The sequence below is a fragment of the Triticum aestivum genome, chromosome 2B (assembly GCF_018294505.1).
Source record: "Triticum aestivum cultivar Chinese Spring chromosome 2B, IWGSC CS RefSeq v2.1, whole genome shotgun sequence".
In the NCBI taxonomy this organism is placed as follows: domain Eukaryota; kingdom Viridiplantae; phylum Streptophyta; class Magnoliopsida; order Poales; family Poaceae; genus Triticum; species Triticum aestivum.
In genome coordinates, this window is record NC_057798.1 from 162,499,459 (window position 1) to 162,508,586 (window position 9,128).

A 9,128-nucleotide genomic window follows, 5' to 3' on the forward strand; every position below is an offset into this window, starting at 1 on the left:
TCTTTTCTCAACGCCTCTGCTCCTCGCGTACCGTTCGGCTTAGGGCACATGATAGCTACGTGGCTAGCTAAGCCAAGCACCAGCATGGACTGCAACTTAAAAAAACCTGCTTGAAGCGCTTGCGTAGCATCGTACCGTACCGGCCAGCGGTATTGCTCCATGCTAGGCGACACACGCCACTGTGCCTGCTGGAGTAGCATATACGGACTACACATATATAGTTGCAAAATGAGTGCACGCCTATGCATACTAATTATTTTGATTAGTCAGCGTTTCAGCTGATCTTGTCGATATAAATCCACCTTCAAAAAAAAAGTACGGCTGCTTTGCTTGGGCCATTGGCGTCACTGCTGTGGCCCATGGGCCTTTTGCTACTGCGGTGGACCGCCACTTCTCCTTGAAAGGAGGCAGCGGAAGAAGCAAAACGAGGCGGAGCCAGACGTTTCGATTAGTCCCACCTCGCTTGGGTAGAGTGAGTGAGCGGGGAGCGAGGGGAGGGAGGTGGGCTATATAAGAGCAGGTGGTGCGAGCGTTGAAAAGCACGCAGCTGCGTGGTGAGCACAAAGCGAACTATTCTTTCGCCTTTTACTAAAGAATACCGTGTGCACGCCACACTAAGCAGCATACCCTAATTTTTAAAGGGCGTCTTCTCCCTGTGAGAAGGCCCTACAAACACTGAATTTAAATTTTGATGAATTTAGTAGAATATATAATCATATTCAACAAGTTTTTGCTGGCCTTCTCTTTGAGATAAAACCTTGGCATTCCTTCCGATGAGATTGCCTTAAAGCTGCAATTCATAAGGGGAATAAAAGACCAAAAAATGAAAGAATTTGCATTGATCTCTGTACTTGTCAAGTTCGTCTGTTCTGGAGCAATTTCAGTGTGTATGGCTCTAGTACTGGTAGATTTTGTAGATTTGATTGAGTTATTCAGTTCTAGGGCATGCTGAAATTTTAAGAGAACAGGGTAGGCTTGCAGCGTCTGTTAATATCTCGTGTGGAAACCGTGATCACTTGTAAATTTAGTCATTTATATACTTAAGTTGAGTTCCTTAGTTTGCTTGTTCAATTGGGTTGCCATGCGGTTTCTGTAGTATGTCTAGACACTGGTCATTCTGAGCGCGCCTGAATCAATTCCCTCCTGGCTTTTCTACTTTATGTCGAGGGGTCTGCATATGAGGTGGTAGATTAGTCCCTTCTAGACCTGAGTTGGCTGTAGTATGCATCTGGTTGTTTTAAATTTGGACTCAAGGAGTTTAAGAATATGAGACAGTTCTTGCAAGTAAACTATTTCTTGCATATTAGTGCGTTTGGAGAAGATGCTGTAGTGCAGTGGTTACTTAAGTTAAGCTAACTCTTAGTCTAGTGGTAAATATGTTCTACTCCCTCTGTAGGGAGTACTTTGTTCACTTTGTTACTTGTAAAGAGCATGTATACGAATTAGGTTACAACATTGACTTCTGTATGTTCTATTAGGCATTTTCTTTACTTGGGTCTGTGTGTTATTGTATTTGAATTGCGAATATCACTTGCACACAATGTAAGGTGTGATTTACCGAAAAAGGGTTTCCCCCGCTTTGTATACAAAGCAACCAACCGAGACAAACAACGATAGGTGCTGGGCGGAAGCAGCACATCCACACCCAAAAGAAATGAAAGAGAAAATACAAGAGAAACAAATGCCGACAACGGCGGATCGAAAAAAAACGAAGAAGCCTCGTGGCTGCTGCATCCACCGGAGATCGCCCACCAAGCTCCGAGCCTCCGAAGCACCGGTACCAATCAACACCTCCAAGAAGGGACGCGACGATGCCGACGCTGCTGCCAAGGGTTTCCCCCGGTACGCGGTGAGGAGAGAGGAAGGGTAGCCCGACGCCCTCCAGGAAGGTCCGGCGGCACCCTCAAGCGCCACCGCGTCAGTGTCGGCCAAGCCAACAGGGATTTCTCCCGATCCCAACCTTCCCCTCAGGCACTCCGAAGCTCGCCACCAAACAGACCCCCATCCTGCGCCAACCCAGCCACGAAGCTTCCTACGCCGTCTCACCACGGCATCATGGAGCATGGTCTGCACAATGAAGAAGAGGAGCCAGGACTAGGGCAGCAGCACCGTCGGCACGCGTGAGGGCCCCACCTCCACCGTCGAAGACGGTAGCTGACCGGACGCAATAGCAGGGACATACCAGGCCCGTGGCCGCACAGGCCCAGCCGGGATCTCCGAGGCCCGTAAATTTCCCGCCTTCGCACTGCAGCTGGCACGCAGTCGGCTCCGCGGCCCCTGTCCAAGCCGCTCCCCTGCCTCCCCGCACAGATAGCCACCAAGTGGAAGCACCACCACCACACGCACCGCCGGCCACCACCACCAGGTCGCTGGACCGCCACAGTCCGAGCCGCACCACCGCCGCACGCCCGCGACGGAGAGGAACCAATGCAGCCGTCGGGAGCCCGAAGTCGGACCCCAGCCGCCGCCCATGCCGCCCGCAGCCCGCACCTCCTGCCGGACGGAACCGGCCGCCGCGGCGAGGCGCGCACCACCGCGCAGCCGGCCACGTAGCGCCACGCCGCGGCGCCCCGCGCCCGCACCCGATGAAGACGCCCACGCCGCCCCATCGCGCCGGAGGAGGAACAAGCCCCGCCGTCGCCGCCGCCGGTCGGGCTTTGCCCGGCCGCGCCCCCTGGCGGCGGCGAGGGGAGAGGGAGGAGGAGGGGAGGCCGGCGGCGGGCGGATTTGGGAGCCCTCCCCGGCCGCCTCGCGGGTGGCGGCACGGGAGGGTAGGGTGTCGCCAAGGGCTTCTCTATGCCTTCTCTGAAGCTTTCCGTAAGGTGTGATTTAGAGTCAGATTCTCACTGAACAAAGGTTTTATATGTCAAACAAGCTTTTGTTGTAGAGAAATATATCAATTTGAAATGTGATCAGTTTGAACATTCTTTCATTTTGGCATGCAGCGATTTTCCGTTACTTCATCATAAGCACATATTTTCACAAAAAAATGGGAAAAGGAATGCAGAAAGGAGACTCAGTGCCCGCTGATTCTTTTTATCTTTCTGAAATCGGGTGTTTGATTTTTTTTGAAAAGGAATCGGATGTTTGATAGCTTATCTGCAATATTGTCCATCTAATAATTGCGCATTGACATATCATTGCTGGTAACGTGTATCACTGTGTCGGCTAGTGTTGGTTCTCAAACAGTAGGTAGTAGGGGTTCTTGGTATCTTTTGAACACCCCTCATAAAGTTATCAAATAAGCCCCAAAAATATAATCTGGTTCTGTGAGTACAGTCTTGTTATGAACAAAAGTAAAAAAAAATTGCGGGGGTATGAACAAAAGTAATTAACATTGTTATGCCACCATTTTGTTTGTCATGCCTATACCTCTGGAGAGAACATGTGGTACATCACCAATACTATTAAAATACATAGATCTTCCACAACAATGTTAAAAATGATTTAAATTAGTATTTGGCTGTAATATACAGTGATATTACTGCAGTATGGCTGCAGTAGTACTATCCTATACTGTTTCATCGTAGGATCAGCTATTCATGCATTTGTATTTTTACGTGTTGCAGATGATGGAACTAGAGCTGAAGAAGCTACTCCCTCCGTTCCTAAATACTTGTCTTTCTAGGCATTTCAACAAGTGACTACATACGGAGCAAAATGAGTGAATCTACACTCTAAAATGTGTCTACATACATCCGTATGTAGTAGTCATTTGAAATGTCTAGAAAGACAAGTATTTAGGAACGGAGGGAGTAGATGATACCATCAAATCTATCCATGAAGAAATGTTTTATCTTCGTGAAAGGTACAATACTGCCTATTACTTCTAGCACTGGTAAAATTTCACTTGATGATACTTAAAGAAGCTAACTCCCAGATCAAGTTTTTGACCTGAGATTCGTCCGCCTAGTATAGGTTTTGGCACCGGTAAAACTTAATTCCATGATAACCAGAGACGCGATTCTGAAACCAAGTTTTTTTATCTGTCATTTGTGCAGGGAGGAGGAAATGCAGAACATCAACAAGCAGACAAACTCGAGGATGGGGTGGCTAAGTTTCCTCTTGCTCGGCATCTGCTTGTCCGTGGCAGGGTTGCAGCTGTGGCATCTGAAGACCTTTTTCGAGAGAAAGAAGCTGCTGTAGTTTCCCCATTATAACAAACAAATCGTTGCGAATTAGGGTATATTGTTCCGCCAGCTGTTAACATGTTTTTCGAAGCGAATACTCGAACCTTCAGTAAGAATGTTTCCTCTTTTGTCCAATCAAATACAGTTGTAAAATGTTTCCTCTTTTTTTATTGAACAGGGGTGAAATGTTTCTGTTGATGGTTTCATATGATGTAGTAACATAGAGCGACATCGTTTTGTTTTTCTGAAGCTGAGTAGTGCCACATCCTTGCTACTGTCATGAGTACTGTTCCATTTAGCGAGTGGCGACAACTTTGCCAACCAAATAATACAAATTGTTTCGTGGGTTCACAACATATATAGCAGAACAAAGAATACACGATTTCACATAGTGCTCACACGACCAGGAAGGAATGTGTTGCGAGGTTCGGTTATTTTTTTTTAGAGACGGGTCAAATTCTGTTGTGTGGGCCGTGCTAAAAAAGAGTTGCACAAGTGTGAGGCGACGGGTCTGTTGGGCTGAACTATTGTTGCCTCTCGAGTGGGCTGGTGACCTGGTTGGCAAACATTGTCAAGTGATACGGGAGTCAAGTGGAAGAGGCGTAGCGCTGTTCTGGTTTAGTCCCACCTCGCCTACACAAGGAATGAGGGGAGGGAGCGGGCTACATAAGAGCGGGTGGTGCGAGTGGTGAAAGGCACGCAGCTGCGTGGTGAGCACAGAGCGAACTATTCTTTCGCCTTTTACTAAAGAATACCGTGTGCACGCCACACTAAGCAGCATACCCTAATTTTTTAGGCCGATGCTAGACGCCGGCGCACCGGCCGAACGCTTCGGCCGGTCCAACCCTAGCCGTCAGATCGGCCTCTTCCGATCCGTTGGATCCTTATCCAACCAGGGCGTCGTCTTCCTCTCGCGAGCGCGGACGGGGAAAGGAGCCCCGTCTCGCCGCCCGTCTTCGCCGGCCGCCCCACGCTTCGACACTCAGCTCGCCCCGCCCGCTCGCCGCCCCGACCGCTGGTTGGAGCTGACCGCTCGCCGCCTCGGCCGTCCGTTGGAGCGTCATGGATGCAGCTCCGCGATTCAACTCATCCAAGTCCGCTCGCCGCCCCGGCCGCCCGTCGGGGCCGCCCCGGCCGCCCGTCGGGGCCGCCCCGACCGCTCGCTGCCCCCGCTGCTCGTCGGAGTGCCATGGATGCAGCTCCGCCTCACCGATGATTTGTTCCAGCAAAAAAAGAGAGATGCCCCGTGGTAGCATTTTCCCGTGTCAGTCGTAGCAAATGAAGACAACGGTTGCAGCAAAAAAATTCATCGGTGTCGCCATTGTAGCAAAAATGTTAAACGGATGTAGCAAAACACAGCACCAATGGTAGCAAAAACGAGGATGTTGCAACAAAAATGCCGTCCTCGTCGTCGCCGGTCACAGCTCAGTCGTAAAAAAGCACCATGGCCGCATGAATGGATGTAGCAAAAACACAGACGGTAGTAGCAAAAAATTGATACGGTTGTAGCTTTTATCTCAATGGTTGAAGCTTTTCCCCTCTATGGTGGAAGCTTTTCTGTAAATGATTGAAACTTTTTTTTGAGCAATGTCTGGGTGAAAACTTTTCTCTATCGTTCGGTTGAAGCTGTTTTCATCAAAGTTTGTAGCATTTTATATAGATGGTTGTAGCTTCCCTCGATAGCACTGAACACTTACAGCTTTCTGTATATACGGTTGAAGCATTTTTAATCTTGGGTTGAAGCTTTCCTGTCAACGGTTGCAGCACTCGCCGGCCTGTTCCAGCAAATTTGGGCCGCGGGGTGTAGTCCTGCCATGGCTGGTTGCAGCTCCGGCGTGGCCGGGTCCGGTGAGGCAGGGAGAGCTCCGATGCACGCGGATTCCCGCGGATCTGGTCGAGGGCGGCCAGATCTGCTGAATGGCGGCGCGCCTGGGAGGCCTGCGGCACGGGGCGATGCGTTGACCATGGCAGCGGGGAGAGAGAAAGAGAGAGATGCGCGAGAGGAAGAAGAGAAAAGGGAGGAGGACTAGTCGTCTCGGGTCCATCGCACCACGTGGTTGCTCGTGAGTGGGTCGCGTCGCGCGTGCGTGGACTGGACCGGCCGAAGCTTCGGCCGGTGCCCCGGCCCCAAACGTTTCCCAATTTTTTAAGGGTGTCTTCTCCCTGTTAGAAGGCCCCATCAATTCAGAATTTAAACTATGTACTGTGGTACATTCGGACAAAATACCATAGTTTTGAAAGGTGTCCTCTCTGTCATGATGCCCTGCCAAATCTGAATTTCAAATTTCGACGTGTATTTGGACAAAGTCGATGGGAACTGAGGGATGGCAAACAAACTAGTATGCCATGCGATCAGTTGAAAAGAAATGTCGAAATTCCACTTGGTTCATCGTCTGGACAGCTCTCTCTTGCCCGGGCCCTGTAGATTGGAGAGGGCACGAACGACCGGAGCAGGCAGGGACACCTGGAGCGCCACTGCCGACCTCGCGTGGGGGCCTTGTCACTTGGAAGACCAAAACATGCGAAGCTCGCTTGCGAATTTGCTACGTGTGCCATGAACGTTGGACTGCGAGCGAGTGAGTACATAAATTACGAACTGCGACAGCTGTAGCCCCAAGTCTCTTTCACACACGAACGTGCGTGAGCTAAGCCAGGTGGGTTTCACATGAGGCCACGCTGCCCCCAACGTTTCATTTAGTTTAGCCCTCGTCAAACCCAACGTCGGGTCATGGCGAGGTAAACAATTTTGGTGCAATGCAAATGCCGGGGTGAAGCCAGCCAAGAAGACGCGTGCCGACCTTCGTTGGAGTGAAACAAGTGTCGGGGTCGGACGAGAGATTCGGTCAATTCGTTTAGTTGGCCCATTAGGCTGGTTGTAATGGGAGTATCATAGCAAGTACCATGCATGCCAACTAGGCAACTTTGATGAGGTGGCATAAAATTAAATGAAGTAAGAGAGGGTTGAGTATCATATCATGATACCGTATCATAATAAATGCTACACTAGTACTCCCTTCGTTCCTAAATACTTGTCTTTCTAGAGATTTCAACAAGTGACTACATACGGCGCAAAACGAGTGAATCTACACTTTAAAATATATCTACATACATCCGTATGTTGAGTCCATTTAAAATGTCTAGAAAGACAAGTACTCCCTCCGTCCGGGTTTATTGGGCCTCTTAGCAAGTTTGCTCTGATCTGTTTTTGTAAGGCCCCGCTAAATATGCGTGTTTACTTTCCTCGATCAGCTCCGCCGAGCACGCACACGATTGGGCTGCCGTTTCGGCTTCATCGCTGCATGCGGGAAAACAGCAAAGTACCAGCTGTGAGCAATAACTGCCTCGCGCTGTGGTTGGTTGCATGCGAAAGTAAAGCTGGGCAATTAGCTGCTGTGAGGCTTTGGAATAACTGCAGATTAATCTAATTGGTTGCTGCTACTTTCGTAAGTCACGGATGGTTACCAGTAATATTCTTCCTTGGTCCTCGTGCTGTGGCTAACAGGCCCAATAAACCCGGACGGAGGGAGTATGTCACATCCCTAGCTTTACCCTGGCCTTGGACTAGCTTGGTTGCTGCATCATGTTTAAATTCAAATGAAATTTGAATTGAGGAATTTTCAAAGCCTCAGAATCCTTTAAAAAAAATGATCAAGATAAAAATTGCTTCAAATAAGTCCAAGAAAATGTTCTTGTTATCCTCTGGAAATATTGGCAAGAGGTAAAATCCAAACCAATATTTTTGGTATTTCAGAAACATTTATTTTGGGTATTTGACTTAAATCAATAGCTATTTGAATTGGACTTATATCTACTATTAAATAAATATAGGTCCAATAATTCTGAAATATTTTTGTGGAGCATTGTTTTAATTCTTTTAGCTCCTAAAAATATTGTCAGAAGTAAAATAAATTGAATTGGTTTCAAAACCAAATTCAAAACAAACCTGCAAAATAGAAAACAGAATTAAAACAGAGAGAGAGAGAGTCTTACCTGGCGCTTACCTGGTGGCCCAACAGGACCGGCCCAGCTAGGCCCAGCCCACCTCCTCCTCACTCCTACTGTCTTCAACCTCCTGCCAGTGGGCAGGAGGGCGTGTGCCCACGGCGCGCCAGCACGCGCACGGCCACCGACGGCCACCTCCTGCTTGCCGCTTCGCCCTGGACTCTCCTGGCATCGCCACGCACCCCCCCGGGCCCCTCTCGCTCTCCCCCCCCCCTCATCCTCTCCCCTGGACCCCTCTCTCTCGCCACCGAACACGCCCATCGCCGCCGTTCGCCGTTGCCGCGACCACCGCCACCCCCTCTCCTCTCCGACGCGCTCCCGAGCTCCGCCACGACGTCGTCGTCCTCTCCATCGAGTCACGCGGCGCCAGAAGCTCTGCTGCATCTCCAACGCCGCCGTTTCCGACCTCGGTTGCCGGTGATCCCCGCCGTCGATTCGCCGGACCCCGTGCCTCCCCTGCCTCGCCAGCAGCACCAGAAGAACCACGGTGAGCCGCTGCATTGTTTCCCCCATGCCTCGTTGCCTAATTCGCCCCCTAGCCGCTCCCTCCACCGGAGCCGAGACGCTCCGCCGCACGGGCTCGTCGCCGGTGAAGCTCCGGTGACCTTTTGGTCCCACGCATGCGTCCGTTGCACTCGTTGCGTCCCGTAGAGTAAAACTAGCGCGACACCCGTCTTGTTTGCACACCGCAGCGCCGGTCCCGCGAACCCCCGAGCTCCGGCCGCCGCCGGGGTCGATGCCGCGCTCAACTCCGGCCACCCCACGCCCTCTCGTGGGTCCCCCTAGATGCGCGGGAGCACGGGCTTCCTCCTGGTGCCCTCAGGGTGCCCAACCGCAGCCTGTAGTGCCATCCCGAGCTACTCCGGCGAGGTTCCGCCGTCGCCATGGTCGCCGGCGTCACTAGCCGACGTGGCCGCGTGATTAGCACTAATCACGGCCAGCTAACCTCCCCAGAGCCGCTGACGTATGGGCCCCACGCCCTTATTTAATCCTTAT

At 50.9% G+C, this 9,128-nt stretch overlaps 2 non-coding genes across 2 annotated transcripts; both read left to right on the forward strand.

The window, feature by feature from the left end:
* Positions 1-545: 545 nt before the first annotated feature.
* Positions 546-665, forward strand: LOC123047710 (U5 spliceosomal RNA). The gene has a single exon (XR_006423085.1). It is a non-coding gene; the product is annotated as a U5 spliceosomal RNA (small nuclear RNA).
* Positions 666-4,831: 4,166 nt separating this feature from the next.
* Positions 4,832-4,945, forward strand: LOC123047712 (U5 spliceosomal RNA). The gene has a single exon (XR_006423086.1). It is a non-coding gene; the product is annotated as a U5 spliceosomal RNA (small nuclear RNA).
* Positions 4,946-9,128: the final 4,183 nt, after the last annotated feature.